Here is a 12,360-nt window from a genome sequence, read left to right on the forward strand (position 1 = left end):
GTCAAACACCTCACTGAATTTCACTGGAGTACTGTATTAATGGCAGTCATGCTTGCACAAACTATGTCATGAAACACCTCACTTCACGTCACTGTAGCACTGTATTTAACTGACCTTCAATTAGCCTTTTGCCCATCCTAGTGTAATAAAGGACTCGATCCTGGGTCTGTCTCCATTGTCCTTTATTTGGGTTCTTACAATTGTCCCACACGGCCCTCCCTCAGAGTCTCCCCCGCTTGGCAGCTCCACAGCTGCCTTCGCTCCCGTAGCCTTTCGCCCTCCTGCAGCTCCGCTGCAGGTCCCCCTTGTGCAGTCCTCCGGCTGCTCTCACAGCAGCTCCACCGTTGCTCCCCGTTCCTCCGTGCTCGGTCACCGCTGGCTGGCGGTGCCGAGTCTTACCGTGTGTGGCGATCTCGCCACTCCCCAACCTCAGCCCTGCGTGGCCTCTGTGGCGATCTCGCCACTCTCCAACGTCCGCCCTGCGTGGCCTCTGTGGCGATCTCGCCACTCTCTGTCTCTATCCCCAACTCTCTCTTCCACCCCGCTGGCTGGCGCCGTCATGAGCCCCTCAGCCACCAGGCTGAGGCACGGCGACCACCCAACGTGTTCTCCACTCTTCACTCCCCCGACTGACCCAGATGTCTTCCTGTCTCCCCGCTATAACATCTCCCCCCACGTGACCCTGACTCCTCCCTCTCGGATCGTCACATCTGACCCGCTCATTTACGCCCGCATTACACTAGGATGGAAGCTGTAATATTAAATATGTAAATTTACGTTTTCTTGCGTGATTGTAATTTTATTTTAGGAATTGTTGCACTTAAATACATTTTTATTAACTTAAAAAATTAAACCTGGGTATACAATATTGTGTCAATCGCTTGTACTGTATTAATGGCAGTGATTCTTGCACAAAACTGTCATAAAACACGTCACTCCATGTCACTGTAGCACAGAATTTAACTCACCTTCAATTAATTCCAAATCACTGCTCTGATGCTTTATTTTCTTCTGCTTTCACTCACTCGGGTTCATATCAATTTGAATTCGATATATTTGTAGTGCTCGACAGCTTCTTGCTTTTCTCTCTCACTTTATTTCGCAAATACCGATCCACATTCCTCCAGCGCGCTTTCCGCTCGCTCGCTCCGCGTCTCTCCTCCGTCGACTCTCCTCTCCACTCTCCCGTCACACTCAGCCGTGTCACTATCGGCTTCTCCGCCACATTCCAGCCGCTTTCTGCTGGCTTCGCCGTCACACTCCAGCCACTTTCTGCTGGCTTCGCCGTCACACTCCAGCCGCTTCTGCTGGCTTTTCCATTGCTACCTTATACTTCTCTGCTGCTACCTTATACTTCTCCACTGCTACCCTATACTTCTCCACTGATACCCTATACTTCTCCACTGCTACCTTATACTTTTCCACTGCTTCTGGCTCCGCCGCTTCAGCTCCAACATCCGTCTTCTCCTCCCAGGCGCGAACTCCCTTCTCTCCAAAACCCCCTCTTTTTATCCCCAAGCCAATTAAACTCCAATTAATCGGTGGCATCCCCCACGACGCCCGTCGCCCCCTAGCCCCCGCTGGCACCTGCCATGTTTTCCCAGACAATGCGGCGCCACTTAGCGACAACAACAACTTCCCGGCCAATCAGCACCCTGCGTCCTTAATCGCCCCCTACCACCTGTTACTGTCCTCAGACAGCGTGGCATCACAATTGGACAATAACAACTCCCAGCCAATCAGCGCCCTGTGTCCTTAATCGCCCCCTACCCGTCTCTGGCCTTCTCCTTACGCCTAGCGACAATAACAACCTCGACCTCGTTTGCACCCACTGTACTCTGCGCGCGCGTACACCCACACCCGCGTGTGGCGCGTATTTCAGGCACTACATCACCCCCCCCCCCCCGGCAACACACAATAACCCTTATATACATAGTTACACGATCCCCCCTTTGACAACGCAACACAACTACTACGCCACAGAATGTCAAGAAAAAGTCACTCTTCGGGAGCGGGTTCCCACAGCCGCTCCATCACCCCTGCCCGGGTGAACAGGGGACAAGGGCGGGGAGCATCCCTCCGTGGGTGCGGGGCAGCATTCTGCCCGTGACGTGTGCCTCTCATCATAACATCGGCCACCTGCTGGCGAGACCGCATTCCGTTCCCATGCATCCCGAGGTGGCACCTGACTAAAAAATGGCGATCCTGCAGACACACGGGAGGTAAACTGCTGAGGTACGTTCTCACGCCGCCGCACAACACGCTCGTCAGACACATCCAATACAGGCCGCTCCAGGATGGGAGATGACGCATCATAAGGCCATACGACGGGTGAACATGCCACAATCGACGACAGCACCGAATCCGCACACTCTGGTCCCTTCGAACCTCCACAATCTCAACGGGACCCTGCCAGGGCCGATGGAATTTCGGTGATGTGTCCACTGGCACCATAGGATAATGCAACCAAGCCCTGTCTCCCACTTGCCATGGCCCCCGCGGAGGCTGTGTACCGTGCAGGCGCTCATTAGCCGCCTGCCTCCGCTCCGTATTACCCAGTGAGGCCTCTCTAGCCTCCTTCAGACGGTCCAATGCTACTTGCATGGGGGCAGGCACCACTGACAGCTACCCCTTTGTTTTGACACCCAGCTTGACCAGGGCCGGGCCTCCGGTTCTCGACCGTACATTAAATAGAAGGGTGAATACCCCGTTGAGGCATGCGGGGCCAATCTGTAAGCGGCCATGGTCGCCGGAACATATAGATCCCAATCAGTTTGTGCCGAATTAACCTGCTGGCACAACATAGAGGTCAGCATCCTATGAAGACGCTCAACCATCCCGTCGGTTTGTGGGTGGTACGGGGACGTCTGAATTTTTTTTCGTACCCAATGCGTCACACACTTCCTTCAACAGACGGGAAGAAAATGTTTTGCCCTGATCAGTAAGCAGGTGCTCCGGGGCACCCTTATCAAAAACGTATCCCTGCAGGAAGGCCTCCGCGATCGATCCTGCCGATTGGTCTACCAGTGGCCATGCCATAGGCCACTGAGTGAGGTACTCCACACCCACCAGAAAATATGTGTGACCCCGCGGGGTAATGGGGAATGGCCCCTAAATATCCAGGGCGACAATTTCGTTTACCTGTGAAACTCGTATCGATTGCAACGGTACTCGATATGGTTGTGCCGGCGCCTTCCGCCGTGCGCACTCGTGACAGGCTTTAAAGTACAAATGAACATCGTTCTGCATCCCTGGCCAGTAAAAATCATTACTCAAAGTCAATACGGTTTTTTTCTCACCCAAATGCATCAACCGCTCGTGTGTATCGTGAATAAGTTCTCCCCTCAAGCACAATACAAAACTTTAGCAACATGACATTCCACCTCACTAGGAGATCGTCTATGAGCCGTTGGAAGGGCCGATCCTCTGACCCTTTAGAACGGGAGGCCCGAAGCCTCATTCTGGTTAGTGAAGAATCGTTCACCTGTAAGCGTGCCCAACAATCCCGTGATAATCCCAGTAACCCGGGCTCTTTAGCAGGAGCCCCGTCAATTGGGCCTGAATCGGCTGCAGCGGCCATGACCGGAATGCCCTGCAGCGGTGGACCGCAACGCAGCGATCCCTCGGTACATCTACACGAGTATGACGGCTGATACAAACGGAACAAAGCGTCCGCATTGACATGACGCATCCATTTTCTGTGTTGGACCGTAAAGGAGTATCCCTGCAGAACCTCAAGCCAACGGGCCATTTGACCTGAGGGTTGGTCAATCCGCAAGGAGTACTGCAGCGCCGCGTGGTCAGTGCGGACCAAAGAATCCCTTCCGTACAAATATGGTCGATACAACTGCACAAAATGTACAATTGCCCACAATTCTCTGCACGTTACACAATATTTTTGCTCCGCCGGGGACAGCACGCGACTGCTGTATGCAACGACTCTTTCCACTCCATCGATTTGCTGTGACAAAACAGCGCCTATGCCCGTATCACTGGCATCGGTGTCAAGAACAAACATCTCTCCAAAATTCGGATATCCGAGCGGCAGTGCATCTACTAAAGCGTCCCGAAGCGTTTCAAACGAACGCTGTTCCTCGTCACCCCATAGGAACTTTTTACCCTTAGCGGTCAGTGTATGCAGTGGCCTCGCAATTGTAGCAAAATCTTTGACAAATCGACGATAGTACGACGCAAATCCCACGAAGCTACGCACCTCCGACACCGTTTTCGGCACTGGCCACGTGCGTACACAACTCGTTTTCTCCGGGTCAGTGGCGACTCCCACCGCGCTGACAACATGACCCAAATACTTGACAGACGTTCTCAACAAATGGCATTTTTGGGGCTTAAATTTCAAATTGGCATCCCGTACCCGGCCAAACACAGCTCGCAACCGTTGCAAATGCCCCTCAAAATGCTTACTGAACACAATGACGTCATCAAGGTATATCAAACATGACTCCCACTGCAATCCAGACAATACAAGTTCCATTAATGGTTGGAAGGTGGCTGGCGCGGAGTTCAGCCCCATTGGAAGCACGTTAAAATGGAGCAATCCCTGCGGTGTTCGAAAGGCCGTCTTTGGCTTAGATTCATCGTCCAGGGGCAATTGGCAAAGGCCCAACAAGAGGTCAAGAGTCGAGAAAAATTTCGCGCCGGACAAGGCGTCTAATGAGTCATCAATGCGCGGGAGCGGGTACGCGTCCGCCACCGAAATATTATTAAGTTTACGATAATCGACACAAAATCGCAGGGAACCATCACGTTTTTTAACCAGGACAATTGGAGCCCCCCACGGGCTGGAAGAAGGAGATACGATATTCTGTTGCAACATTTCGTCCACCGTTTTCCGAATACAATCCTTTTCCAGCGGGCTCACACGGTGAGAATTTAAGCGAATCGGAGGTGCATCTCTAGTATCAATGTGATGTCTCAATAGGGACGTGCGACCGACATCATATTTCCCCGAGCTAAATACGTCCTTAAATTCCAAAAGTAGCTTACGAAGACGCGACCGCTGCTCGGGTGTCAAATCATCATTACATTCGTGCAAATCCCGGAACCATCCTGGTTCCTCACCAAACTGCGGCAGCGCATCACCCTCGCCCGCTGCCAAGCACGCATCCCCATCCGAGTTCTGCGCAGCCGACGCATGCGCTAACGTAGTCCCTTCTTGAATAACAACCGACTCGTGCCCCGTATTAACAATCTGTATGAATGTTTCGCAATTTGCCTGCACCATCGTAAAAGCCCCGACCAAGGAGGGCGTCCGTGCCACGGCGTTTGACGAAGTCAACAATATACCTTCCCCCAGATTATCCAATGGCAGGCCCTTTTTAAAGTGCAACGGCACGAGCATCTGCGTCGCAGGTAGAACACGTACTGTGCGACTAACCACCGCCTGCACCACGGTGTTTACATGAGTGAATTTAGATGGAGTCCCCAAAAATTTAAGGCATTTCCCCGATGTTAATTCCAAACATCCCCTCCCTATTGAGATCTCAAGAGGCATCCTTCGTAAAAAATCTGTGACCAACAAACATGGCACGGCCAGAGCAGTTGAAACCAAAACGTATCCCATTACACACACTTCCCCAACTTGAATTGTTGCGAGTACACGACCCAAAATTCCCAAACTGCCCCCCATTTGCCGCTATACACGGGTCATCCACTGGTTCCAAAGCCTGGGGTGAGGTTGGCAACAAACGAAAAGTTTGCAAAGAAATGAGGGTCACTGAAGCCAACGTGCCCCATACAGCATTACTGTGCGAATCGTATTAAGGAGGATTTACAGTGTGTGGTGTCGCGGATGGATGATGGAAAGGATACGGCCGTGTATTAAATGTGTCGCGACTCGCCTGTTGGTCCTGAAATGGGGAGAATCTGCGGTTGTAGTCTCCCGTCATCCTTGGGAAGACGCCTTCGTCTCCAGCAGTCTCCTGCAAAATGTCCTCGACGCCCGCTCTCGTAGCACGTCCGCGGGGCGCCACCCCCCTACGTCTCGGGCGGCGAGGCAGGCTCACGAGCGGCCGTGTGGCCAGTACTGCCAGCGACCCCGGTTCCTCCAACTCCGATGGGCCCCCGGCCGCGCCGGCGCACACCACCAGAGGCTGTGCTGTTATCACCGCTGGTTCGTCGCGAAGATCCAGGTTGGTCTGAATGTTCCTGGCGATCTGCAAAGACGACCCGTCGTCGTCGCTGTTGCTTGGGAAGCGAAAGGACGACCCGTAGCTCCTTCGCCATCAGCAACAGCTTCTCCTGGGGCAAGGAGTCAAGGGTGGCATGGTCCATCGCTGGGTAAGCCGCATGGCCAAGGGTCAACAGTGCACTGCGGTACGCGAGGGGAGATTCTGTCTCCGCCTGCTTTCTCAGCTGAAACTTGCGCTTGACGACCGATCGCGGCTCGTAGATGTCTTGCATTGCCGCGAATGCCTCCTTCAATGATGAACGAACTTCCGCAGGGAAGCCGTAGAATGCCGCCAGCGCATCATCATCCAGGGCCGTCGGTAGGGCCCGTAACGCATCATCTTCTGTCCAACCGAGCGACTCGTATGCTGCTCGGAACCGTCGCGTAAATGCTGTCCAGTCGCCGACTTTCGCCTAAAATCGTTCCACGTGCATCCGGCGTCGTGAGCCCGGAATCGGCGACCCTGGCGCCCCATCGGCGTCTGGCTCAGTTCCTGGCTCGTGCGGCGGCTGGTCCGATCCCGTCGGCGCCTCCCGTATCGTTAGCATGAACCGTTAGAACTCCTTTGCGAGCACCGTCATCCTGGCCTCCCACTCAGCCATCGCAGCCCTACACACGTGAGGAGGGCTTGGTTTTTCGTTGTCGTCCGGGTCGTCCTCCTCCCGCAGAGGCGCCCCTCCATCCAGGTCCGCCGGGGAAGCGACAGCCTCCAGCTCCGACGGGGTCACCACGTCTGCATCGCTGCTGTCGGCCGACGAGCCCGCCGGTACGTTTTTCTTCTTAACAACTTTCTTCGACATGTCGGCGCGGTTCTTTAATCACTTCTGACGCCAGTTGTAGTGCTCGACTTGACACGAGAGCGTCTTGCTTTTCTCTCTCAATTTATTTCGCTAATACCAATCAACATTCCTCCCGTGCGCTCTCCGCTCGCTCGCCGCATACCGCCGGCCTCGCTCGCTCCGCGTTTCTCCTCCGTCGACTCTCCTCTCCACTCTCTCTGTCACAGTTCAGCTGCTCTTTATCGGCTCTCCCGTCACACTCAGCCGTATCACTATCGGCTTCTCCGTCACACTCCAGCCGCTTTCTGCTGGCTTCGCCGTCACACTCCAGCCGCTTCTGCTGGTTTTCCATTGCTACTTAATACTTCTCCACTGCTACCCTATACTTCTCCACTGCTACCCTATACTTCTCCACTGCTACCTTATACTTTTCCACTGCTTCTGGCTCCACTGCTTCAGCTCCAACATCCTTCTTCTCCACGTGCGTACACCCACACCCGCGTGTGGCGCGTATTTCAGGCACTACACAGTCTGGAAAATCACGGAGAAATGTATATATTTTATCATAATTTAGAAGCAAAAATTAGACTTACCTTGGTTTCAAGTGCTGAAGAAATAAATAAAGATACCAAAAGCACTTTGTTGCTGCATATAATTATTTATTTGATTAACTTTCAATATAGAAACGTCAAATTTAAAGCAAAATTGCGCAAAAAAATGTATCTCTGCTCGACCTGCGGGAGTGTAAAAATCCACCCCCTCATGATTATTAATGAGAGGGGGGGGGGGCCTCTTTTGCAGTGACGCCATGTACGGATGTAGCACTGTGCTGCGTTTACGTATTTTTTACCGTCACTTTCTGTAAAGAAACGTCATATGTGAAGCGACTTTGCGGGTGAAAATATCTTTCCGCTCGACCTTTTTCCGCATGAATGTAAAAATCCACTCGCTCATGATTATTTTATTATTAATGACTGGGAGGGGGGGCGGCATGTGGTGTGACGTCACGCGTGTTACACACATTTCTGGGCTATTTACCTATTTTCAATGAGAAACTGGCAAATTTGTGTCTTTTCGTTCACATAAAGTCATAAAAGAATATGAATACAAAATTGCATGTATTTATAGTAAAGTAATACAAAAAATACTATGAAAGATTTAGATGCGAGAAGTTTTTCGAGATGTATTATTAAACTGTAAATCACTTTCACGAATCAGCCCCCAAATGTAGACTCGCATCATGGGACCTCCTTTACCAGTACCAAAATATGAGAATGAGTTTTCCCCTTTTATTTGGCAACAAAACAGGTGTTACGTTTGCAATGTGAGGGTATATCCGGGTGGTTGATTGATCACACCTCGTTACGATGATTGGCTCTACCGGTCCTGGCCCATAGCCAATGGGGAGAAGTCAAGGGGCGTGGCCCTGACGTAATGGGAAGGTGACATCTGCAAGTAGATGATTGGATCGGCTGGCTTTAGCCACAGCCAATGGGGGGACGAGTCAGGTGTGTGGTCCTGGGATCGTACGATGGAGTCTGGAAGATTCCATGGAGGTTAACCAGGACTGGTGGAAAGGTACCACGTGACCCGGGTATTAAAAAAGGTGGAGACGGACAACACGTGGTCAGATCTGGAACGAACGAAGGGTGAGGCCACGCTGGAGCGGGGGTCCAGGCCTGCCACGTGGCAGCAAGAGTCTCTCTCTCTCCCTCTCACGCTGTCTGTTAGCAGCGTGAAGGAGTAAGACAGGAGTGGAATTTATATGAGGAGTGTTGTGAACGAAAGACAAATAAAGACCCTGATTACAGAAGTCGCTTCCACGACCTTTATTACACGTTGTTAAAACACCAAACTTAAACCTTTTACAAGGAATCATGTCTGCAAAAAACACTGATAATATAGGCATTGTCTTTGAAACTGATTGGTCCACACCAGACAGCTTTCTTTTGAGTCTCGTCTTAAACGGTGTTAGACCAGAGGACGCCAAAAGGCGTACAGCACAAAGACAATGTACTATCAGAGAATTGAGAGCTTGGGTTGATCATTTAAATCATGGGACCTCTTTTGCCAGTACCAACAGAAAGCTGTCTCTGGTGTGGACCAATCAGTTTCAAAGACAATGCATATATTTATTCTATGGGACTTTCGGTAAAGCCACGTAGATAGAAAAATAATAAAAAATATCACGATGTTTCGATCGCAACACAAGCAATCATCTTCAAATTTCTATTTAAAGCTTTCATGACTGCAGGGCTTCATTTTCTTGGTTCTTTCGGTAAAGTCACGTAGAAGGGAAATAATAAAATAATAAAAATAAAACGGCGTCCCAATCAGGTGAGAGAGAGAGAAAGCTGTTGAGACAAGGTCTTATATAGGCCTGAGATGGGTGAATCGAGGTAGGTGGGTGGAGATAGAGATGGTCCAACCACAGAGGCTGGTGCAGTGGCCTTTGTATTGTTAGAGATTAGCATGTCAATGGCTGGAGCAGTGGCCTTTGTATTGTGAGAGATTAGCCTGCAGGGCGCCACCAAAGCTGTGGAGGTGGTCATTGTAATGTGTGTAGCCGCCCGGGTAAGTGGGCGGGGCTAGAGATGGTATTTGCATGTAAATTTAAGATCGGAGGGCGCCCTGAGGCTGTGGAGGTGTCCATTGTATTGTGAGAGATTAGCATATCAATGTAAGAGAACCACCACAACGGTGGATGTGCTAGTGAGACATTATGAAAAGTGGCAAAGAACACTCCTTGCACATGCAGTCATTGAACATTTGAGTTCTAAACGTAAAGAAAAGGAGAGGTTCGAGGCCAGGCAATCCCCCCTTATACAGAGCCGGATACGAGCTGGCCGGATTGGGGGAGCCAAGAGATAAGGACCGAAAAGGAGGGGTCTAGCCCCTCAGTGGTGAAGCAGGAGCACAACGCGGAATGGTGGAAGGAGTGTAATGTAGTAGAATGACACGTGATTGTATTGGCTCGGTATGGGGGCTGTAGGCAGGTGTCGCCGAGGTTGTGTCAGGCCGTGACACTCTGCGTGAACCCAATAGGACACGTGACCGGATAAAGGGGGGACAGGGGCCCCAGGGGAGTCACGTGGTTGGGGGCTCGGCCTTTCCAAAGGATCGGGAGGGGGGGGGTGGCCTGGGGCGGAGTCAGCCACGCCGGAGGGGTTAAAAGCAGGGTGTGGACAGAGCTGGGTTGTTCTTCTGTACTCTTAGTTTTGTCGGTAAAGTCACGTAGGTAAAAAATGAAATAAAAATTAATACAAATAAAATAATAAAAATCACGACGTTTCAGAGGCAACACAAGTCTCCGTCATCAGGTGGGACCGTCACAGCCAGATTTGCTGTATCAAGTGAGGCAGGGATTCCAATATGCAAGTTCTTAAATACAAGTTAAGGGGGAGGAGAGGGGGGAGCTTATCAGAATGTGGTAGCCAATGAATGGAACGTATTGGGAGGGGGGGCGGGGCTAAAAAAGAGCACGAGGTGTTACGTGTATGTGGACATGTTTGTGCACAAGCACCTGTTGGTGCACATGATAGAAGATAACGAAAATGTCCATGTTGTTTTTACCAGTGTTGGCTGACAATCAAATACGAAAAAGGAGAGTACTGTTAAACGCTGGGGATGTTAATACTCTTTAAAGTAAAATAGCACCTGTCAAATAAGATGGTCCAAAAATGTGTAGTTAAATATTTTTTGCATGGTTAATAACATCTTTCACATGATTAAAAAGAGAACAAGAGGTGTACGTGTACCTGTTTGTGCACAAGCACCTGTTGGTGCACATGATAGAAGAGAACGAAAATGCCCATGTTGTTTTTACCAGTGTTGGCTGACAATCAAATACTTACGTGACTTTACCGAAAAAACTAAGAGTATGAATCCTTGCAGTCACGAAAGCTTCAAATCTAGAATTGTTCTTCTGTGTCAAGTCTGGGATGAAGCCACCATCTACGATCCTTGTGTCTCCGGTCCAGAAATGTAGTATCCCTGTGTGTTAGCCAAGGGTAGGAACGGTGGTTACCACCCTATGTCGTTAACCTGTTAATGTTAAGAGTTACCCGTTGTGTTTATACAAGTGTTGCTTCCAAAGTCCAGTGTGCGCCTGAATTTAACCCACGACAGTGTAATAAGCCCATTAGCCACATTTTTTTATTTTAGGGGCCTTCTTTGTCCACCCTTCCTTCTCCCCCCTCGGTCTGCGATATTTCCCCTCCCCCGTCATCACCTCCATTTAAAATGTCCATCTTCCCCCGCGAGGTATCCTCACGTGGTTCAGGCAGCAGCCCCCCTGTACATAGCCCAGTTGCGGTGGGACTTTTCTCGGGACATGACACTCGGTAATTAGAGCTGTGCTGCATGAGGCCCTCGTTTGGTTAAAAACAAACAGCCAGGCAATATTTTTTCGACAATCACTTGATGCAAGATTAATATTTGGTCTTATTCAGCCACAATATACTCATTGATAAATCTGCACATTACGAATTAATTAACCCCATTATCAAGAAACCTAATAACATTCACCAAACCAGTGGTTCTTAACCTTTACGGCAGCCTTGCACTCGTGGTTCTCAATCGTCAATTAAGCAAAGTAGTTGTAATTACGCGCCTGTGAATAATTCGCTGGAAAATGTACTTCTAACAAACTGGCATGTCTCACACCCAGAAAGGGGCATCTTGCAAACCCAGAGGGCGAGTGCACCTCAGGTTAACTGCATCGAACCATCCAAAGAGCATGTAACAAAGCCTTTGCAGCACCGTGTTGGAACCTTGAAATTGTAAATTAGACATTAAAAACAGTTCCGAAATTAGTGCTAGATCCACTTGCAACAATGAGATTTGTAACTTTCATCCTTACCCATGTAATGATGAAAGTTATATTTTAGCAAGGGACCGACTCTGGTCTGGGACCAACTTGCCCAAGCATGGGAATTGGTGCATTTATGCCATCTGAACGTACATACTTTGAATAGTGGAATTTATGTCCCTTGAAGATATTATGCACTCCCATTGTTTGTTGTTGTAACTTTGACATGCATCCAATGGACAGAGCGTCAGAGCTCACGTCACTAGGATGAATATTTTGATTTAAGACTGTCAGCACTCTGGAAACAAATTTCCAAATGTAAAACCCTAACCGTCAACTTAAGTACAATATTAAATGCGACTATTTTTTTCACGGCTGTTGCTCCTTACACATTTGACCGTTTTTGTAATGTACCAATGCCCAATTACTGCCACCGTTGCAAACTTCTGGGACCATTTTTATGGCAGATTAAAGTGGCATAGGAACGCATTTTTTACGTGAAATTGTTTAACTGCCCCATTGTACATGACAAAGCATGACTGCCAGTTAGGACAAGTGGGAATGTTTAAAAAACATTTGCCTAC

General features: G+C 49.9%; 1 protein-coding gene across 1 annotated transcript in view; it reads left to right on the forward strand.

Moving 5' to 3' along the window:
- LOC144953089 (uncharacterized) overlaps positions 1 to 12,360 on the forward strand; it is a 405,883-nt gene that overhangs the window by 154,600 nt on the left and 238,923 nt on the right. The gene's annotated exons all lie outside the window — the stretch shown is intronic.

The sequence above is a fragment of the Lampetra fluviatilis genome, chromosome 72, assembly GCF_964198595.1.
Source record: "Lampetra fluviatilis chromosome 72, kcLamFluv1.1, whole genome shotgun sequence".
NCBI classification, from domain to species: Eukaryota; Metazoa; Chordata; class Hyperoartia; order Petromyzontiformes; family Petromyzontidae; genus Lampetra; species Lampetra fluviatilis.